The following is a 23,612-nucleotide window of genomic DNA, read 5'->3' as shown; positions in this document are numbered from 1 at the left end:
ATCTAGTGCTTTTTGCTTGGCTCACTCCACGCCAGCCTCATGGGCCCCCTTGCCCCTGGAGTCGGTGACACTCCCTCACCTCTTTCTGTTTTTTTTTCTTAAAGGCCACCTCGTCAGGATCCTTTTCTCTGGCTCTCCTTTTTAAAATTTATGGGAACTCTCTGCCTTCCAGCACTCACTGATCCTGTTCCCAGCTTTGTTTTTCTACCAAAGTCTTTAGCACTCTCTGAAGTGCTGAATATTCTACTTGTTTCTTCATTCATTGTCTGTCTCTTCCAAGATAGACCGTAAGCTTCGCGAGGGCAGTACCTTTGTCCTCCTCACCTCCGTGTCCCCAGCACTGACCGTGGCACAGGCATCAGATACACAAATTGAACAATGAATGCGTGAGCATGATACCGGCCGAAAGAGGCCCAGGATGCTATGGGAACGCAAGTGCGGTGAGGCTGCATCATGGCGTTTGAGGTTGGGTGAGGGAGAGGTGGGGGGGGGGGAGGGGCGGACATGCGTGTGAACTTGGACGGGGCTACAAGGGGGAGCCGTGGAAAGACGAGCGCCCAGAAGGCAGCAGAGGAGCAAGATTAGCAGGAATGTTTTGCACTCTGCTGTTTTGCAAACCAAAATAGTGTATGTCATTATTAATTTCTATGAATCTGAGAACAGGACCTTTTTAAAAATAAAAAAAAAAATGCTAATGAGTCTGTTTAGATGGCATTTTCCCAAGATCCTAAGCACGCGGTTTACCTGGTCTTTTCCCCGAGATACTGGCTTTGTTTCAAGCAACTTCATGCCTCAGAGAGTTGATCAGAAAAGGAGGTGGGTTAATGAGGTAGATCCAGCTTGCACAATAGGGTCACCCAGACTGGATTCAAATCCCAGCTCTGGTCCTTGCTAGCGGTGTGACCTGAGGAAAATTAGTGAACCTCTCTGAACCTTTATTCTCCTCTGCAAAATAGGATTAAATATACCTACTATTCCAAGGCATTGTGAGCATTGAATTAAAAAAATAAACACGTGGGGCGCCTGCGTGGCTCAGTCGGTTAAGCGTCTGACTTCAGCTCAGGTCATGATCTCACACTCCGTGAGTTCGAGCCCCGCGTCGGGCTCGGTGCCGACAGCTCGGAGCCTGGAGCCTGCTTCGGATTCTGTGTCTCCCTCTGTCTCTGCCCCTCCCCTGCTCATGCTCTGTTTCTCTCACTCTCAAAAGTGAATAAATGTTAAAAATAAATAAATAAATAAACATGTCATATGCCTCCCGTAATAGTAGGTACTAAATATATGGCAGTCATATTTACGAAAGCAGTCGGTACTTTATTAATGATTATGCAAATTAGTGCATTTTATTTTTAAGAATGCTAAAGGTTGACTTAATTTTTGCAAGGAAACTATAACTGAAAATGTAGTATTGTGGCTTTTCCTGTCTTTTTTTTCTCTTTGCTTCCTAAGCATGCTGCTGAATAAAACATAAAATATGTAATATATGATATATGCAATAATATACAAGTACTTGCGTTTTGCTTATTAGCATCTCCTAGGGCTATATTTTATTGCGTTAGAGGTCAGTATGGCCATGGGTGATTTAGAAGATATGGACCATTTCTGTTTCTGCCTCTGTGGCCTTCCCTAATATGGGTGTAAGTTGCCACTTTGGGGGAAGTGATCCCTGAGTTGTAGATCAATGCCATAAATGTCTCCCTCTTTTGAGGAGTCAGGTAGACGCTGCTTGGAGACCACGGAAGAGTACCTCATCATTTTTTGAATCCTATGAGTACTATGGATTACACTTTATTTAATATATACAGCATGTAAATAAGTTTCAGAGGCATAAAAGCTTCAAAACTAAACGAAAAGGAAAATTTAATAACCGGCCGATTTTTAGATTGTGCACTAAATAATCTGCTTTTCATCCTAAGAAAGGGGAGGAGGAAGGCAGAGTTTAATAGACATATATAACAAATTAAAATCCAGTATCTAGGGGGTGTAAATCACATTCCGTGAACCAAACAATGTGGTTTTCATCAGATCTCCTCCAGCTGCTCCGCCTGGGAACCCAAGCATAATTCAACCAACTGTAAAACAGGAAGACACCCCCGACAAAGGGCAGAAGACAGCCCAGAGCCCACGGCTCGTTGCCAAATTCTGCCCAGCCCAGCTATGTGTATAATACCATGTCTGTCACACGATGTGTCTGGAACTCTCCTCCTAGGGCTACGGTTAAAAGAAGAGAATGTAAAAATAAATGAGACCTTTGTGCAGCTGTGCCTATCTCGGGGTTGAAGAAATGGAACTGGTTCCGGAATATACAGGAGCAGAGGTTCAGTGGGGCACGATTTCAAGTGCTAGGGGACGTCTGGCCACGTCTGGAGACACTTGTGGTTGCCACAGTGGGGCAGGTGCTCTTGGCTTCCTCCGGAGGCCAGGGGTGCTGCTAAATAAACGTCCCACAATACATAACAACAGCCTGCCTGCCCCAGTAAGGAGCTAATCCAGTCAATAGAGCGAGACTGAGGAATCCTGTGGAGAGGTCTCGACTCCAACTGTTGGTAAGTTTGAGATTTTATTCACAGGACTTGGTCATCTCAAGTCCTCGGGGTTAGAAACAAGTTTTTCTGTTAGAACGCCCAAGGCTCCACTATCAACGTGAAGGCTCATTTCTAGCACCGTCTTCCACGGGAGTGACGTGGACGCGTCCTGTCCTCATCCGCTCTGGGTTCTCTCTTCGTGTTTGGTGACACGCCACTTTGGGTTGGCACAGGGCTCTGAGCAATTGGTTTTGATTTGGTCTGCGGAAGGGCGTCGGTGTGGGGAGAACCCTGGTCTTTCCCTCACGTGGATAGGAACTTACATCCTTGCAAAGTGGGCCCATGAAACGGCAGTGATGAAACCCAGCGTGAGCCACAGCGGCCCCTTGTTCCCTACTAGTGGCTCCTCTGGAAGGCTGAGGAGCACAGGCAGGGCAGCAGGGAAGATTTTTCTCTGCCTCTGTCTGTGTTTCACCCGGGCCTGTGGTTAAACAGAAGACTTCAGTCTCCAGGCCTGTCAATCCCTCTTACACAGCATCAAATTTGTTGTAAAAAATTCATGCTGTGGGTTCTGAGGTAATAATCGTAGCTCCAGAAAAGTTTGTTAAAGATTGCTTTAGAGAGATGCTTTTTAATGGACAGCCTCTGCTTGGGCGTCTGTACTTCATAATGGTATATTTGGGAGAGAAGAAAAAAAAAAAATAGGAGAGCCAGAGGATTTCCAGCAAACTTCACTAAACTCTTGCTGTCGTTGTCCAAATGTCCCTGAAAATTTTATGGGAGGAAGAATTTTGTCCTTCTTATGCTTGACTGAATAATTTGTTAAATTATGTTTTAAATCAGCATTTCCTCAAATTGAGGAACTAATGCTAAGGCGTATCATGGATTTATTATACATGCAATCTGCATAAAAGTTAAAAAAAAAAAGTCAGCATACTTCAGTGGTATCAGGGTGCCGCCTGGAAAGATTGTACAAAACCGATGGCTAAGACGGATATTGTTGGTGTTCAGACCTTCTGTTATCTAATTATAAAAAAAGCATAGCGTAGCCACCCGATTGAGTGGGCTCATAATCAAATCATAACCATTTGGAATAAAATGGAAGCTTAATGTGGAACTCCTGATACAGCGATTTTAATTAAGGCTCTTTTGTATTTTGAAAGTAAAGTTCTACATTTCAGCTTTCAGTGATTTCCAGACTGTTCTGGGGATTCAAGTGGTAGGTGTGGATGCTGGAGGCATTCAGGAACCCAGGGACTGCTGAGTGGTTTGGATGTCCAGACTTTCACCCCAGGCTTTGGCCAAAACAGCTGTGGGTCATCTGTTTCATTTATAGGACTTCTACAATTTTTTTTTGTGTGTAGAGACAGGAATCCATGGCTAAAAAAAAAAAAAAAAAAAAAGAGAAAAGTATTGGAGTAGTTGTTAAAGGTTTCCAGGTGAAAGAGCTATTTTTTAAATGTATATAAAAAATGCAAATGATTCACACTGAAGAGCAAAGAAAAGATTTTATTTATTTTTTTAATGTTTATTTTTGAGAGCGAGTGCGAGTGGGGGAAGGGCCGAGAGAGAGGGAGACACAGAATCCGAAGCAGGCTCCAGGCTCTGAGTCATCAGCACAGAGCCTGACGTGGGGCTCGAACTCACGAACCTGCGAGATCATGACCTGAACTGAAGTTGGACGCTTAACCTACTGAGCCACCCAGGCGCCCCAAAAGAAAAGCTTTTAAACTCCTAGATGAAAGAGAAAAGGCAATATGTACTGTCACTCCTCTTTTCCCTGGTGGTCTGTTGAATTTAATTACTTTAACTGGAACCTACACACAGTTTATAATCCCTTCCTCCCTTTTTCCCTCCCTCCCTCCCTCCCCCCTTCCTTCCTTCCTCCATTCCCTCTTCCTTCCTTCCTTCCTCCCTCCTTCCTCCCTCCTTCCTTCCTTCCTTCCTTCCTTCCTTCCTTCCTTCCTTCCTTCCTTCCTTCCTTCCTTCCTTCCTTCCTTCCTTCCTTCCCTCCCTCCCTCCTTCTTTCCCATACATATCTACCGAGTAGCAACTTTTATACAAATACAAAAACGAGATAATTTCAGGCAGTGATAAATGCTAGGGAGGAATTTAACAGAATGATCTGATAGTGCCTTGCCAGAAGATGGCGGAACCTATTTTGGACAGTTACTTTACTTGGAACCAAAAAGTTGGTGCAAGTCCCTGAAAGTGTGCCCTGTGATGTGAGAGCCTCTTTTCCGTTCCATCCCCAACGCAAGATACGATTTTGAAATAAAAAAGGGTCTTATATGTCGTTAGTTACATCATGTATTTTTTTTAGTGTTTATTTTTGAGAGAGAGACCGAGAGAGACAGGACGTGAGTGGGGGAGGGGTAGTGAGAGAGGGAGACAGAATCTGAAGCAGACTCCAGGCTTTGAGCTGTCAGCACAGAGCTCGATGCGGGGCTTGAACTCACGGAATGCGAGATCATGACCTGAGCTGAAGTCGGACACTCAACCGACTGAGCCACCCAGGTGCCCCCGTCATGTATTGTTATAGTTTCTTACATGGCAGGTATGGCATTGGCTGACATCTGGCCTAAAGTCTAAGCATCACACCCGAGTAGAAGGTACTAAATAGTTACATCCGTAAAGATTAACTTTCATTTGGGTTAAAGTTGAATGCATGTGCTAACAGAGGGCTCCCAGAGAAAATGAATGTGGTTTGTTGTGGACTGTATCTTTTCAAGGGCAGTGCATCACCTGCAGGATGAAGGATGAGAAGGAACCAACTCTTCCGAGATATGTAAAGACATAGATAGTTTGGTCAGAACAACCACCGTGAAGGCTGGTGAGGAAGAGCTCACTATGTTAGGAGGACGATACGGACATTCATGACGGCTCTGGGATCTCAGAATCAGATGAGGCTGACAGCCTTCCCCGACGGGATCACATCTAGTCTACCCTGTACTGAGCTTCTCTGAAGGGTCCTTGTGGTGTTCTGGGTGGTCCCTCAGTAGGAGATGTTGATGGCCTTCATGCATCATTGCTATGAAAGCATGAAGTGTAAGAGACCACCCCCCCCCCCCCCCGCCCACCTTCATCTCTGTAGCAAAGAGCTACATGGAATCCAATGGCTGATTCACATCCGCTGTTTCTGGTGATGGTAGGTTGACGAATTCAATGGCAAGTCCAGTTCAACATTTACAAGGCATTTTAGCCACAGTTTAGGATCATTGCCATAATATTTCTTAAGTTGAAATGTAAAGCTGACCCCAAATTAACCATTAGTAATGCCATTGAATAATGTATCTTTCCAAAATGTTTTGGGTTTTTTTTTTGTATGTAATAGATAACTATATAATTCATATGTTAAAAAAGCTTTAATTGTGTATGCAGGTGTGTATATAAATCTTTTTGGAAGACTATGTTCCTTATCAGTATTATAGATCTACGTGATACTTTTTAATGCTAATAGTTCGTTCTTTGGAAATAACCACGATTTATTAACAGGGCATGGGAATCCTGACTTTGTTGTCTGTTAGTTGTCTGCCCTTAAGCAATTTATTTACTTAGGTTAGGAGAAGAAGAACATTGTAGGCAGAAGAAATGTATGTGTGGAGTATGAAGGTGGGAAAGAACTTGGCCCACTGAAAGGACAGAACAAAGGCCCGTGTGTTGGGACTTAGTGGGTGAGGGTGTAGATAGTAGACGGTGAGACAGAGATGCAACCAGGGCGTGGCCATGCCGGGCCTTGTGCTCCATGGAAAAAACCAAGAAGGTTAAATTTTTTTTTTAATGTTTATTTAATTTTGAGAGAGAGAGAGAGAGAGAGAGAGAGAGAGAGAGAGTGAGGCAGAGAGAGAGGGAGACACAGAATCTGAAGTAGGCTCCAGGCTCTGTCTGAGCTGTGAGCACAGAGCCTGACACGGGGCTCAAACTCAACAAACCGCGAGATCATGACCTGAGCCGAGGTTGGAGGCTTAACTGACCGAGCCACCCAGGGGCCCCAGAAACCAAGAAGCTTTAAACTCATGGAGTGATATGACAAAATTTGAGGGTTCAAAATTTATATGAAGAATGGCCTAGAAGAGGGCAGGAGTGGAAGGATATATGTGTGTGTGTGAGACAAACACACACACACACACACGTTTTTTTTTTATTCTTGGTTGAGTATTTCTCATTTATTTGTTCTTTAGGGAAAACCTCTCTAGAACCAAGACTTCCATGCGAATGCTACAAATATTTGCTTTTTTACTTTAATACATGTGAAGTACCCAGATTTCGCAAATATTTGCTTTTTGTCATAATACTTGAGAACACTTTGCTGAGTCCTGGGTGACTGGTTGAAAGAGATCACCAAAACTGAAAGACACGTGGACACCCACTGAAGTGACTTCTCTAAAGAGGGAAATGAATGGGTTCTGTAAAAGGTAGTTGGGGGGCAGTTGGTTAAGTGTCCGACTTTGGCTCAGGTCATGATCTCACAGTTCATGAGTTCGAGCCCCTCATTGGGCTCTGTGCTGACAGCTCAGCGCCTGGAGCCTGCTTCGGATTCTGTGTCTCCCTCTCTCTCTCTGCCCCTCCCCTGCTCACACTCTGTCTCTCTCTGTCTCTCAAAAATGAATACATGTTTAAAAAAATTAAATAAAAAATAAAAGGTAGTTGGAACACCCAGACCGTATTAGCATAATATTGCTACCACATTTTTTTAAAAAACCTTTTTATTTAGAAAAAGTTTGACTTAATATATCACAAAAATAGCACACGGATTTCCCAGAAGACACCTTTGTTTTACTCAGATTCTCCAAATGCTAACACCTTACATAAACAACAGTATAATAATCTAAACAAAAATTAAAACTGATTCAGTACTAACCTACAGATCTTATTTGAAATTCCAAACTGCCTTACTGAGGCCCCTTTTCTGGTTCAAGATAGAATCCAAGATCCCACATTGCATTTAGTGTGTTCTATCGTCTAGACTCATTGGATCTGGGTTACTTTTTCTGACTGTCTTTCGTATTTGAAGAGTACCAGATGGTTATTTTGTAGAATGCCCCGCAACTTGGGTTTGTCTGAAGGTTTGTCTTGGGTAGACCAGTGTGGTGCAGCATTGGGGAGGATTCCACCGGAATGGTGCTCTGTCTTTCCCAGTGCATCACTTCAGGAGGTACACGATGTCAACATGTGTTATCATTAGCGATTTTAACTGTGATCTCTCAGTTAAAGCGGTGTCTTCCAGGTTTAACCACCAAAATGTTACTATTTTTCCTTTAAAAAATTTTTTAAGTTTATTAATTTATTTGGAGAGAGAGAGAGAGAGAGAGAGAGAGAGAGTGTGTGAGTGGGGTAGAGACAGAGAGAGAGGGGAGACCGAGAATCCCAGGCAGCCTCTGTGCTCTCTGCAGGGCTCAAACTCACAAACAGTGAGATTGTGACCTGAGCCAAAACCAAGAGTCAGACACTTAACTGACTGAGCCACCCAGGTGTCCCTCTATTTTTCCTTTACAAACATCCCATAAGGAGGGACTCTGAAACTGTATAAATATTCTGTATTAGCTTCCAATTCCTGCCTTAACAAATTACCACAAATTTGGTGACTTCAGACGACAGGGATTTATACAATACTGTACGTTAGAACAGATGCTGAAATGGGTTGCACAGGGCTAAAATGAAGGTGTTGGTAGGACAGTGTTTCTTTCTGGAAGCTCTGCAATTCAAATTACCCCTTGCTAAGTAACACAACAGATTCACAGGTTCCAGAGATTAGGACATAGATATCTTTGGGACCATTATTTTGCTTACTACAATTTCATTCTTCACGAAAATTTCAGCCCCTGCATCTACTTTTTTTTTAATCATTACAGACTCATGTGGTTTTCTATTTTATTCAACAGATTTTACTGTTATATATATATTTTACTGAATAATACAAATATTATTTTGACGCTCAAAGTATTTGAGATCCGGCACCTGGGAATCATTTAAGGATGACTCCTGGGTCCTTCTGACCTGTTGGTGTGTTGGTACCATCGGATGTTCCAGGATCCTCTATTACTTTGCTTGCACAGCTCTGGAATCAGCCATTTCTCCAAGGGTTCCTGGTTTCTTTTATTAGAGAACGGCATTTAGAAACCAAGATTTGGTACCCAGTGTGCTCATTGCTACTGAGTCATGTCTGCTTCTTGGTCCTTTCAATGGTCAGAGTTAGGAATATATGCAGAGTCTTCTTTCCTTCATGGCCTTCAAAAATTGTAAATAGATTTACTTTTCTTTTTTTTAATTGTTATTTCATCCATTTAGCTCTGAATTTTATCAGGAGTCAGGAGATTTGTTCCTAGACAGTAAAATCACTTAGGTATATGTTACTGATCTGTAAGGCGACAGCTGCTTATAATACAACTTAAGTTGCTTCTAGTGACACCTGAGGATTCCTCAACTCTCCCATCGATTTCAGACCTTTATCAACCCTCAATAAGTCCAGAATAGCCAGTTTTACCTCTGGCAATGAAAACAATTGCTGTTTCATTATTTGAACCACAGATATGCATCCTTATTCAATGAAATGGAGGGTCGCTCCTACCGAGAGGAAAATAGAGACCCTTCCCCTACAATATACAGGAGGTTCGTATCTTTCACCTCACCCTTCTGGGCATATGCTCCTTTGGTATCCTATTGGTGGAATATTCCATACTGACACTGCCTTTTGTTCTGAGCACCTACCGATGAACTTAAGAAAATTAAAAGCATATGAGAAACTTTTTTAGTATGTACGTGAGGTCACAGACACGGTTCTTTTCTATATAGTAGACACTGAGGAAATACATGGTCGATGAGTAAATTAAAGGTTGAGTGTTTTGTGTCCTTTGAAAACTTAGAGCCTTGTCTGGTCTTTCTTTAATGACAAATTTTACTGCTCTTGTATTACTCCTCTTCATTTTATTTGAGCTCTGTTTCTTTCTTTTTCTAAATAAAAATGTTTCGATACTGGGGCCTGAAGAGAGTGAATAATTCACACATGTTTAAATTTGGTGTACTATTTCAAAGGGGATATCGTGGACTTGGGGGTTGCACTGGAACTTTCCGAAGGAGTGAACTTGAACTGTCACTAAAACGCCAAAGCCCCAAGAGGACTCTTTGGGAAGACATGATTCCAAGTTCTATTTAAGGGCACGAAGCTTATTATTTACTGCCAAACCTACAACTTGTTTCCTTCCAGAACTGTCGCTTTCATTGATGCAGTGGAGGGTCTTTCTGCAGGCGACTTTCTTATTTGCCCAATTCTGGAAATACTGACTCAGTGAACACTTCCTCCAGGTTTCTGATACCAGGAGATCACAGACCTCAGGAAAGCTCTACATTCTACACGCGGCGCAGCCTGGGCACGATTTCTCTTTTAAAGGAACATTACAATTCTAAGCAGACTGTCCTGTTATGTTGACGAGACTTTATTTTCTCCACTTTTTGCCTAGTTCACGTGACAATTTTCTGCTACGACAGGAAGACAAGCAGGTGGCAACCTAGAAATTGGAAAAACAAGGAAGATGGCTTCTGGGCAGAGGCTGAAGAAGAGTAGGGGAGCTTCTCAACTGTTGTCTTAATCAGTTCTGCTTTGCTACTGATTAGAGGTTCAGAACTCCTTTAGAAGGACCGCCTCATCACTGAACATCTTTCTGCCAGCACAGTGTGGAAAAGCAAATTGAGATGTTTCACCCATGAAATGCTACTCTTCCTATTTTAGTTTGTCTGATTTTGCTCCTACCCTCTTCCCTATCTTATTGTTTGCTAACTGAAACCAAACGAAACACAGGGTGTTAAAGTCCTAGCTTCTCTCTCTCTCTCTCTCTCTCTCTCTCTCTGTATTTTATCAGCGTGAACTACTCTCAGAAGAGAGTGTAGTGATTGCCAGCAAAGGCTTGTTCTCAGGCAGATTTAGGACCACTTCACAATCTGTCCATTATTATGTCTAAATGTTCACAGGAGCTACTTAGCTGTTTGTTTATTTTAAATTTATTTATTTATTTATTTATTTTACATTTCATTTATCATTTTGTAATTTATTATTTAATTTACATCCAAGTTAGTTAGCATACGGTGCAACAATGATTTCACGAGTAGATTCCTTAATGCCCCTGACCCATGGAGCCCATCCCCCCCCAACAACCCCTCCAGCAACCCTGTTTGTTCTCCATATTTATGAGTCTCTTCTGTTTTGTCCCCCTCCCTGTTTTTAGATTATTTCTGCTTTCCTTCCCTTATGTTCATCTGTTTTGTATCTTAAATTCCTCATATGAGTGAAGTCATATAATATTTGTCTTTCTCTGACTGACTAATTTCGCTTAGCAGAATACCCTCTAGTTCCATCCACATAGTTGCAAATGGCGAGATTTCATTCTTTTTGATTGCCGAGTAATACTCCATCATATATATATACATATGTACACACACCAAATCTTCTTTATCCATTCATCCATTGATGGACATTTGGGCTCTTTCCATACTTTGGCTATTGTTGATAGCGCTGCTATAAACATGGGGGTGCGTGTGCCCCTTTGAAACAGCACTCCTGTATCCCTTGGATACAGTATCCCTAGTAGGGCAATTCCTGAATCATAGGGTAGTTCTATTTTTAATTTTTTGAGGAACCTCCATACTGTTTTCCAGAGTGGCTGCAACAGTTTGCATTCCCACCAGCAGTGCAAAAGAGATCCTCTTTCTCCCCATCCTCACCAGCATCTGTTGTTGCCTGAGTTGTTAATGTGAGCCATTCTGACAGGTGTGAGGTGGTATCTCATTGTGGTTTTGATTTGTCTTTCCCTGATGATGAGTGATGTGGAGCCGTTTTTCACGTGTCGGTTGGCCATCTGGATGTCTTCTTTGGAGAGATGTCTATTCATGTCTTTTGCCCATTTCTTCACTGGATTGTTTGTTTTTCGGGTGTTGAGCTTGAGAAGTTCTTTATAGATTTTGGGTACTCACCCTTTATCTGATATGTCATTTGCAAGTATCTCCTCCCATTCTGTCGGTTGCCTTTTAGTTTTGCCGATTGTTTCCTTCTCTGTGCAGAAGCTTTTTATCTTGATGAGGTCCCAATAGTTCATTTTTGCTTTTGTTTCCCTTGCCTCCAGAGACATGTTGAGTAAGAAGTTGCTGTGGCTGAGGTCAGAGAGGTTTTTGCCTGTTTTCTCCTCGAGGATTTTGATGGCTGCCTGTCGTATGTTTAGATCTTTCAACCATTTTGAGTTTATTTTTGTGTATGGTGTAAGAATGTGGTCCAGGTTCATTCTTCTGCATGTCGCTGTCCAGTTTTCCCAGCACCATTTGCTGAAGAGACTGTCTTTATTCCATTGGATATTCTTTCTTGCTTTGTCAAAGATTAGTTGGCCATATGTTTGTAGGTCTGTTTCTGGGGTCTCTGTTCTGTTCCATTGATCTGAGTGTCTGTTTTTGTGCCAGATACTTAGCTGTTTAAACTCCGTTTTCCGTATCTATACAATAGGTGTAATAAAACGGTGAAGTCACAGCTTACCCAGAGTTCAGATTTTAAATTAACTCAGAAGCTATAAATTGGATATAGTTAATGTTATTATTTGAGAACTCCCCTATCACCTATTAAATAGAGTACTGTTGGTTTTATGTATACAATTACACAGTATAGGTTAGGTGTTTGTAAATGTATAGCAATGCGTAAAATAAAGTACACTATAAAAGAGACAGCACACATGCAAAATATAATTTTATAGTATGTCAGATATGCTATTAGATTGCTATTTGTATTTTTTGCTTTTTTCTCCCTATTAACATGGTTGAATTCACATATGATGCAACGCCAGTTTATCGCAAGGAGTGGTGAGGAATAAAAGAAATCATGTGTGATTGGCAAATTGCTAATCCCATGTGAATGATACAGGAGGTGATGGTAAAGATGATGAAGAAGAAGATGATGATAAAGATGATGATAAATGATGATGATTTGAAGATTTTAACCATATTCAGTTTCCTTAGGCGAATGCTTCTTATTGTAGGGTTTCCCACACTGACAAAAAGGGGGAAAATCTCAAGCGTAAGACAATATTCTTTCCATCAGTCAACAAAATTGATGTAAGTGTGCAGAATCTAATACTTAATGTACAGAAAATTGCAGCTGCGACTTTAATTTCACTCTGTTCAATGGCTCATAAGCCCAATGTACTCTCACCTGAACCGTGTGACTTAGATAGGGTTACACCTTCCACGTGTAGACGAAAGTACTTTGGTCTCTGTTGACGCGAAAGATCACGTAGAACAACGTTATTTTGTGGTTACAAGACATCAAACCACAGTGAACTTTAGTTCCCTAAATGACTCTTTAAATATTTAATATCATGTTGAAAAATGTACAAATGTAAGAGCAGAGAGCAGGTTAGAAGCTGGGAGGGAAGAACATCACAGATGAAGGACGAACAATGGGCTCTTTGTAGAATGTTCACTGGGTCTCCTTTTGCTGAGAAAGCAAATCACGTGGCTGATTATTTGGGCCATATCTGCAGATAATAAACATTATTCTGCAATAATAAAAATATGCATTGTTATAGTCAGATGAGATTTTTTTTTAAAAAGGGTTAATCTGGCCTTTTGAAAGTCCCTGTTTAAATATTAACTTTTTATTATGGAAATTATCAAACACATATTAAGTAAGGAGAAAAGTAGAATGATCCCCTTTTGTACCTCATCAATCAGCTCCAACCGTTACTGACATTTTTCCACCTTTATTCCATCTTCACCTCACTAATCCCCAGCCCCATCTGCCTTTTTTACGTGGTGTATTTTTAAAAATTTTTAATGTGTTTTTTATTTATCTTGGGCGAGAGAGAGAGAGAGAGAGTGAGAGAGACAGAATCTGAAGCAGGCTCCAGGCTCTGAGCTGTCAGTACAGAGCCCCACGTGGGGCTCAAACTCACGAACCATGAGGTCGTGACCTGAGCCAAAGTTGGAGGCTGAACCGACTGAGCTACCCATACGCCCCTTCCTGGTGTATTTTAAAGCAAATCCCAGGCGTTGTCTATTTTCATTGTAAATTATTCAATATATGTATGTATCTTTATAGAGTAAAATTGTAAAAAACATGTAACCACAAATTAGTAATAACTTTTAATACCACAAAACTCAGTTGTAAGTCCCTTTTAAATAGTAGGGACATTTAAATTTTTTTAAATGTTTATTTTTGAGAGAAAGAGACAGAGCGCCAGTGGGGGAGGGGCAGAGAGAGAGCGAGACACAGAATCCGAAGCAGGTTCCGGGCTCCGAACTGTCAGCACAGAGCCCGACGCGGGGCTCGAACTCACAAACCGAGAGATCATGGCCTGAGCCAAAGTAGGATGCTTAACTGACTGAGCCACCTAGGCGTCCCTTGATAGTATAGGCATTTAAAACTATCAGAAAACCTTGCCTTTGGTAATAAACCTGTTTTGATGAATTGTTACACTGGTAATTCATATTAAGTACCCAATTCCACCCTGATTTTGTATATGTGCTGCCGAAGCGAGCACATTTCCACCCTGATTTTGGCAACACATGCTCTGGAATTGTCATATTACACATGGTGTAGATCAGCCTTGGCAAGATGCTTCTGTAAAGGACCCAGATAATAAACATTTTCAGTGTTGCTGTCCATCTGGTTGATCTCTGTTATGGCTACTCAACTCTGCCATTGTAAGTAAAAGCAGCCATAGATAATATGTAAATTTATGGGCATGGCTGTGTTCCAATTAAATGTTATTTACAACAAAAGGATTTGGCCCTTGAGCCACAGTTTTCTGTCCCTGGCTATGGATTAAGTAGTCCGATCCCTATCCAAAGAAGGGTCTGCGCAGCCTGCGGTCCACGGTGCCTTGACTTCATGGTTGGAGAGCAGGCCAGAACCAGACCTGTTTCCAGCATTTGGAAGATCTTGAATAGGTCACTTTTTGATTCATGGTTTGTCATTTATTAGATGAAAATGGAAGCGCCCATCTTTCTCGCTTAAGGAGGTTGCTGCTGGACTGAATGAGATCAAGAATGTGGGAATGTTTACTGAGCCGTCGGTGCTGCTCAAATAACAAGGTACGCTTATCCATTTTATGTTGCAATTCTGGATGGTTCTCTGTCGATGATTCTTAATTACACATTGTTTCCCCCCGCCCCGCCTTCCATTCTTCTTTGTAACGAGGAAGAGCAAACTTGGATTCACCGAGCGCTTTTGCATGTCTGCCAGGGAGAGTTGTTAGGGGGTCAAAGGGTTGACTTGTGTCATCCTGGTTGATTAATCAGGTGCTATTATCTCAATTTTAATGGCAAAGCAATGGAAATGGACAAAGGTTCAATCGTGGCCCAGCACCCACTGGGAGTGAGTGACAGAGTCAGGACTTGAACTGTCTGACTCCACAGCCTTTGATCTGCCCCTCTGGTGACATTTAGGGTATCTGTCCCCTTTCTCCTTTTGGCAACAACCTGACCCTTTCATAGGTTAGGTGGTGCTTCCTTACCTACCTGAGTTCCTTTCATCTTCCCAGTGGAGACATTAAGTAACTCATTCAAGTCGCCACCCCGGATACCACCTATGCATCCTCAAAGATCTATTTCGTCGCCATTTCCCAAGAGGGACCCCTTATCCTGCAGACCGGGGCAGGTCTCTGCGTGAAGTGTGTTTTCTGTTATACCCTGTATTTGCTTTGCCATGCACTGCTCACTTCTGTAAACGAGAGGGGCATCATGGAAAAACCTGCATGAAAACAGAAATTATGTTGTTCGTGTTCCCCGCTCTATCCCCACACCTGGCCCATCATTACTCAAAAAATATCGATTGAATACATGTTTTGTTTTCCCCTCTAAAAATGCGAGGGATAGAAGTTGTACATGTTTGAGTGAAGTCTGCATCCTAATGATAGGTATTGCCCCGTGAGTTGAGCTGGTTGTGGGAACCTTCTTGCGGGGAGACTGTGAGGAATGCCAGTGTAGTGAGTCTATGCTGGGGGGTGTGGTCTCATAGATACCAAGCCTGCCTGTGACCGCCAAGTCGCTAATTAGATGGAGGGGCAGTGATGGGAGTGAGAGGGTGCAAATACCATGTATCTCCTGCCTGGGGAGGGGAGAGGTTGTCCTCCTCCTATTTGGGAATGTGAGAAGGGTGTGGGGGTGTGGGCAGTGGGTGAAGGTCACCTTGGTATTGCTCGTGAAAGCACCAAGGGAAAACAGCCTCAAAGGAAGGGAAACAGATGTTGCCAACTGAACTATCATCAGAGGCCGAATGGGTAACGGGAGTGTGGGAAGGGCTGGGCGTGAGAGAGGGAACGAGAAGTTCTCCGGTGACCTGGGTTTAGCAATTTCTGAACAGATACTTGGACCAATTCCACTGTTCCTGGATACTTCTATTCACAGGTTTTCTTCTTCCCCTATTAATTTCTGATTTGGCTGCCAGGGCCATTCTGCCCCTATTATCTTTAATTAGGGTCTTTGCCATTTTTCATCAGCAGGGGCCGGGCAGGCGATGCCAAGGTGCCCGAGGGCTCTCTGTGGGCACCTAGGTTAATGTCGGGCCGTGCTGGAGTCATAAAGTGTGCAAGAGTCACTCATTGGACCGGACCCCGATTTTATGTTTAATTATCTTAAACGTTGCAAGCTCAGCTCTTAGGTTTGCCAGGGTCTGTTGGGTAGAGAGAATGTTGATGGAGTCGCCTTTGAGTCCCTCCAGAGGGCCAAAGGGTAGACCCGAATGAGGCTACAAAGACCAAAAGGTCTTACGGCAGGACTTAGGTGACAGAACCGGACAAAATTACCATCGGATCCGGCCTTTGCTGTTGAGAAAACATCCGGAGGCAGAACCTCAATTGAACCAACTGCTCAGGAGCCTGGGTATTTAGCGGACGTGAAACCGTCTGGGATGAACCCCTGGGATTGGTTTCTCCCTCTGGGTGTGTGGGGATGGGTCAGGGAAGGAACAGGTGAATATGGAAGCCCTCGGATGAATACGGCCTCGAATAATAAAATAGGGCTGCAACGCACCGTCTCCTGTTTGTCTAAACACGTGTGCCCAGCAGTTAAAAGCAATGAGGAGGAAGGAAGTCTTTCACCAGGAAGAGCGGAATAGGGGAGTGGAGGCCCTGGGCCTTCACGTGGTACTTCTCCTGATTACTGACACCCGCGTGCTCATAGCAGCCCGCAGAGCTACAGCCACCAACCCCAGTATTTGTCACTGTCACTTCCCAAGTGCTTGGCATTGTTCAGGAAATTGTATGTGTAAAGCAGACCTGCCTGCGTCCAACTTCGACAAGGGAACAGCCGTGCAGGGGTGCTTGAAACCGAAACAGGCTTATGTGTCCTATGATGTGCCCCAGCAAGAGCCATAAATAATTGTGACAAGTTTTTTTTCCCATCCCATGTGACAGTCCTTGACTCTGCCTCCTGTCTCCTCTCCCCTCTGCCTCATAGACTAGACCTGCCAGGCTGTGTGATGATAGATGTTACCGGGCAGCAAATGACAGCTGGATAGATTTTTTAGTTGGTGCTTTAGAGGGAATCAGATATGCCGTATAAAGCAATAAAAAAAGCACACTCACAAGGTGGATTAAAAATAGCTAGCACAGCAGTAACCCACTTTGTTGTTTATCAAAAGTTAAATCTTACATGGTAAGTCCTAGTGATGTGTTAATTTTTCAGGCTTCTGTCAGAGTGACGCTGACGACAGCCCCTAAAAAAAAAAAAAAAAAAGAAAAGAAAAGAAAAAGAAAAGAGCAGGGATAAAAGCAGTTGACCATTTCTGTATTTTATATATATATATATATATATATATATATATATATATATATATATATATATATTTGTCTAATGGGACGAAAATACCTTCTTCTCTTCTTTAAATGGTATCGAAGGAGAGAATTGGGCTCTGGGTGCCGTGCCATATTGCTGTGATTTTTTTTCCATTCTTTTCGATCTTGAATTTAAAACATAAAATTGGAGACGTTGGAGGCCTGGAATTATGCTACCCTTGTTCAATTAAATCATTATTATTATTTTTTAAGCATTGCTCGTCTTCCTCCACACACTCTATTGATCTAGATTCTGTGTAACAAATGGTCTGGTTTCCCAACCACCTTGGAAATGTCATGTAAGCGTCAACAAAGCTACTTAGTGTATGTTTTATAAAGAATTACAGCCTCCTCCGGATTACTCAGACTTTCATCTCGGGCAAGCCGGCTTGGCTACCTTGTGTCTCCATGGATGTGTGGAGGTGCTAGGACATGATTCAGTGACCCGCCCCGCTCCCCAGTTCACATTTGTGACAGCCTGCCATGTGCTTAGTCACCGCATTTCTGTCTTCCCCTGCACTATACGGGGGGTGGCTGTGCTGTAATTTAAGAGTGCCCAGTATATCAGATCATGACTATTGTCCCCCTTGATTTTTCTGATGGATCACGTTAGCAAGGCTATAGCTCTCACCTGGCAGCATGTGGGCATGAGGAGGCTAGGAAGCACAAAATGTTTCTCAGAAAAATATGTCGTTCGGGCTACGTACCAGGCAAAAGGGATAATTTGAGTTCTGCCTCTCTAATTCAAATCTGGGGATGGTTCAGCACCAGTACGGTCGCATTCCCGGCAATATCAGCGGTGGTGTTTATTACTTTGATTGTTGTAGCATTATCTCTATAGAACAATTTCCATAGTAAAATGTACATTCTGTGGCTCTATCGCGCAACTGGTTCATTTTTTTCCAGCAGACATGAATTGATGGGATGTAAGAGTGGCACGAAAGTATAATGAAATGGTCAACAGGGCAGGTTTGAGGATCCTGTTGCCAGAATTCAAATTCCATGTCATTTTCTTACTTCCTGGGCGGCCCTAGCGAGTTATTCCTGGGCGGCCGAATAACTCCCTGCGCCTTAGTATCTTTATCTGGAGAATGGGGGTGCTAACTACCCCATATAATACCGTTGTTTCGAGGGCTGAATTGTCTTGGTACAATCCCTGACAGCACGTGTTGAATAAATATCATTTTAGTTATTACAATAATTATTACTTAGTATAATCGTTACTGGGGTGGTTTTACGCAGGTTACCCACATCTCTCTGCTCCTCGTCTTTCTGATTTGATGACTGTGTGTTCGATGGGTGGATGGAAAGTTACTTTAGGAATGGAGCCCTCTCTGAGCTTAAAGAAACCATAACAATATACACTGATTCTGTGTAAGTAGTCTTCGATAAACTGTCCTAGTGTATGGGAGAATATTCTCTAGATCACTGATAATGCTTTTTTGGCAAATATCATCTGTTCTTTAATGGGAAAGAATCTTAAATGAGATGCTTTGTGTAGACATAGGTAGTGGAATACTGAATTTTTTAAACGTTTATTTATTTTTGAGTGAGAGAGAGAGAGAGAGAGAGAGAGAATGCGAATGCATGGGTGAGGGAGGGGAAAAGAGAGAGGGAGAAAGAGAGTCCCAAGCAGGCTCCACACTCAGCATAGAGCCTGGTGTGGGGCTCAATCTCACAAGCATGACATCATGACTGGAGCTGAAATCAAGAGCTGGCTGCTTAACCAACTGAGCCACCCAGGTGCCCCTACATGAATTTGCTAGTCAGACTTGCTTTTCTACTCTTCCCTGCTCACCATCTAGCTACCTTACGTAATGGTACCAAAGACCTCTTTGAGTTGTAAGCATAAGACATAGGCAGGTTATAATCTGCTTCCAGAATCATTGAAAAAAAATTCTTGGACTGTGATTCATAGTGAGGGATACAATATTGTGACCCAGCATGTGCGCACATACATAATATACGTACATTGTGTTGAAGTGAATGTTCCACAGAATGCTAGTTCTCCTTCCCACATGGGATACACTCTGGTATTTTCAATTCCTTTCTCTGTCATTAAAAATTTTTTTTTTAATGTGTATTTTTTAGAGAGAGAGAATGAGCAGACTAGGGGCAGAGAGAGAGGGAGACGCAGAATCCGAAGCAGGCTCTAGGCTCTGAGCTGTCAGCACAGAGCCTCATGCGGGGCTCAAACCCACGAACCCTGAGATCATGGCCCAGGCCAAAGTCGGCCGCCCAACCGACTGAGCTACCCAGGTGCCCCCTTTCTCTGTCATTTTTAAAAAGTAGTGCTCTAGACCAGAAGTTGGCAAACTTTTTCCTGTAAAAGGCCGGATAGTAAGTATTTTGGGCTTTGAGGACTAACTCCCAACTACTCAACTCTGCCACTGTAGAGTGAAGGGATCATAGACCGCACAATCAGATGAGCATGACTGTGTCCCCCAAAAGACTTTGCTTATGGGCACTGAAATTTGAATTTCATGTGTTTCTCTTGTGTGCGTCACGAAATAGGACTCTTCCTTTGATTTTTTTCAACCATTGACAAATACAACAATTGTTCTTGAGTGGGGGGGGGCGGGCAAGATGGGTCAAGTAAAATGGGAGACATAGGCTTCCACTTACGGCAAGAACAAGTCAGGGGGAAGAGAGGTAGCTTATGGGGACCAGGGCCAATGGTATCGTAACGGTGTCGTATGGGGACAGATGGCGGCTCCCCTCGTGATGCGTTGTGCACCTGAAACTAATGTAACATTGCATGTCAACCATACTGCAATTGAAAAAAAAATTAATGTAAAAATCCACAGAAACATGGATGGAAATTAGATTCTGTGTTTTCAAAGCATTATTTTTTTTCTGAAATATTCAACATTGTCTACGAAAATTATAAAGCCAATGCAAAAAATTAGTATTAAAAATACTAAAATTAATGGGCATGAAACATTTTATTTAACTTTTTGAATCTACGTAAACCTTATTCTATATGTCAATAAAGTTAAAACGACTGAAAAAATAGCCACCATCCTTAAATTGCAGGCTGTAGGGAACAGACAGTGGGCTGGATTTGGCCCCTGGGTCGGAGTTTGCTGATCCCTGTGGTAGTCCAGTGAATGGACTTGATGAACCCTAGTTTATAGGACACTCTTCCTGAGTGTTTTCCAACGCGACTTTGAAGAGATAGTTGGGCAGGGGTGTAAATAGTTGCTAGTGGAAAGCCAGCATCGTTGTTCAAGTGGATTTGTGAGACCCCAGAGTGAAAGAAGATGTTTACCTTTAGCAGAAGTTCTGTGACCCAGTGGCTTACCCCACACCCCATGACTGTGTAAAAGCGGTCCCATAAGGCTGCCACTTCCTGTTGTTTGACCACGGACACACTTCACAAAACATCTCTGGGACTTGGGTTCGGAGTGATATCCCGGTGGGAGCCCTATTTCAAAGCAGGAATCTGGGGAGTCACCCTCTTTCACTGCTGGCAAGTGTTATGTGTAGGGATGCACGGCACTCATGAGTGAGAAAGTTCTTTGGCTGTGAGTGGTGTCTCAGTTAAGGAACCCATTTTGGAGGCTCCTCTGTGCACAGTACTGCATAAAGCACAGGGACAAAGTGACAGACCTAATTCTGTATTCTTGGGGAGTTTACAGATGAATTTGAACTTGGTTAAAGGCAACAGGTCAACACGTACACACACACATGCACACACACATACACACAAACATGGTCTCATTCAAACGGGAGCCTCAAGTGTTGCTAATATCACAATAGGGGTAGCAACGAGAGTACCTACAAACATTTTATCATTTTGTAGTTTTCCTGTTGTTTTTACATAGGTCATTTTGTTTGATTCTAACAACAGCTTTGTGAGATGGAGTAACTTCTCTGAGGTCCCACCTTCAGTGAGGTGCCAGGCTGAGGATGCAGGTCTTAAGAATTCTTATGGTTTCCACTAACAGTAGTGGAAATACTTTGAAAAGGAGGAAAGTGTCAAGTGGGTTCTAGAAAGTCTCATGGCCATAGATTCTCAAGAGAATCTGGAGATTCTCCAGGTGTACTGCAGCTGTATTTGTGTGTGTGTGTGTGTGTGTGTGTGTGTGTGTGTGTGTGTGTGCATGCACACCCTTACACAGGTAATGTTGATTTTGGAAAAGAGCACAGGAGTGGAAATATAAGTTCTGTGTAGGAGACAGCAAAGCCCTTTAAAAGGACCACCGATGGTTGCTGAATTAAAACCAACCAAGGAACCAACCCACCAAACCAATCAAATAACTCTTTAAGCCCTGTCGCCCCAAAAAGGCAATTCCAAGTGAGAACCCTGGAGTTAAAATTCACCTCCCGGGGCGCCTGGGTGGCTCAGTCGGTTGAGCGTCTGACTTCGGCTCAGGTCATGATCTCACCGTCCGTGAGTTCGAGCCCCGCGTCGGGCTCTGTGCTGACCGCTCAGAGCCCGGAGCCTGCTTCGGATTCTGTGTCTCCCTCTCTCTCTGCCCCTCCCCTGCTCATGCTCTGTCTCTCTCTGTCTCAAAAATAAATAAAAAAACATTAAAAAAAATTAAAAAAAAAATTCACCTCCTAATAACCACCCTGGCACCAGCTTCCTGTCTCACAACTGTCGGATGGTCTACTGTGAAACCGTTCGAGTAACATGAAAACTACCATCAAATCTTTTGACGTTGTGTCTGAAATTAGCCAGCAAATTAGGAAACGAGGAGAAACCTTATTCACCTTTGGCCTGTCCCCAAAAGATGAATTGAGTGCCAAGTCCCTTTATGATTCTGTTTTCTCCAGGAGAACTTTCATGAAGATAATTCGTCTCTGTTGAAAAAACATCTTAGCAGCCTTGAAAAAGAAGGTTTGCGTAGTTCAAGAAGATGTAGATAAAGGGGGCCCAGTCACTTCAAGTTTTTGGAAGTCGAGAGGGCGCCATGGTTTCAACTCTATGAGTAGTGAAAAGAGGCGACAACTGACCTGAGGTCATGGCACTATTTCCAGTGAGAGAACCCCCCGCTGCTTCGAAAAAGGGTGCTGCACATTTAAAACTCCTATCTCCTAGTGCCTGGGGATTAAGTGTTCCGCACAGCCCCTGGAAATCTGTAATGTTAACAGGTTTGATTATTCTTGCCAGCATATGCCTACCTTCCACAATTTTGAAAACACGGTCGAGTGAGTCGCTTGCTTTGTTTTCTGTTTTCTGTGTTTTGCAGCGTGAGTCTATGAATTAATGGACGTCAAGTGCAGCTGACTTAGGGAGTTAGCGGTTTGCGCAGTGATGCCTAGGCGAGCGAGGCGCTTGGTTAGGTCCCAGCGAGGCCTTCCTGCCGGCCCCATCCCAAGTAACCTCCACCTCTCAGACACTCTTCAGTACATCTTCCGGTCTTAATTCCTTCATGTCCCTTACAGGAGCCTGATGTCATCTTGTTGATGCATTCTCTACTGCCTGTGTCCATATTGTCACTCCGTGAGAGCACCCCCCCCCCCCCGCCCCCAGTTCTGCACGCGGGGTCAGCAAACCATGGCCCGCGGGCCGTATCCGGCCTGCTGCCTGTTTTGTGTGGCCCAGAAGCTAAGAATACATTTTATATATTTTTAAATGGTTGGAAAAAAAAAACCATCAAAAGGATAGTATTTCGTGACCTGTGAAACTTAATGCGAAATTCAGGTTTCAGTGTCCATATGGAAAGCTTTACTGGCACCCCGCCACGCCCATTCATTTGTGGATTGTCTGCAGCTGCTGCAACACACAGACGCAGAGGTGAGGACTTGTGATAGAGACGGTCTGGCTGCCACGGAGCCTAAAATATTTCCTGTCTGGAGCTTTGCAGACAAAGTTTGCACACCCCTGCTGTGTGCCCAGCACCGTGCTGGGTAATGCATAAGCGCCCAATAAACGTGGCAGGCGAATGAACCAAGAGCCGAGTGTGGGGCACGTTATTTCCCCATGTCCCGTCCCTGCCCCTAATAAACAAGGAAAAGGAACAGATGACTTTTGACCGCCCCCAGTTCAGCAAACTTCCCTTCCCCAAAATGTCAGCTCTTAATCCCCTTAATAAAAAGGCCCGTGTAACCGAGAGAATACATTCAGAATCCTCCGCAGTACAAGAAGACGGTCTGAAAATAACAAGGGGAAAAAATGTACTAAACGCATCTGCGCACACACAAAGTTGCTAGGGAAACATAGCAGTTCCCTGCGAACACCCAGCACCATCACATTTATAAAGAATTGACAAGGGCTGACCTTTGTCTTCTCTTTTTCTGCCTGCTTTTTACCAGGCACAGAAGAGCCCTGTGG

General features: G+C 43.3%; 1 long non-coding RNA gene across 1 annotated transcript in view; it reads left to right on the top strand.

Annotated features, from left to right (window-relative positions):
* The window catches only part of LOC113595736 (uncharacterized), a 410,316-nt gene that overhangs the window by 54,345 nt on the left and 332,359 nt on the right, over positions 1-23,612 (top strand). The window contains exon 5 of the long non-coding RNA XR_008289039.1: positions 14,479-14,588. This is a non-coding gene — a long non-coding RNA (uncharacterized LOC113595736). The remainder of the gene's footprint in view (positions 1-14,478; positions 14,589-23,612) is intronic.

This window comes from Acinonyx jubatus, chromosome A3 (assembly GCF_027475565.1).
Source record: "Acinonyx jubatus isolate Ajub_Pintada_27869175 chromosome A3, VMU_Ajub_asm_v1.0, whole genome shotgun sequence".
In the NCBI taxonomy this organism is placed as follows: Eukaryota; Metazoa; Chordata; class Mammalia; order Carnivora; family Felidae; genus Acinonyx; species Acinonyx jubatus.
This window is presented reverse-complemented; position numbering and strand designations above follow the sequence as displayed.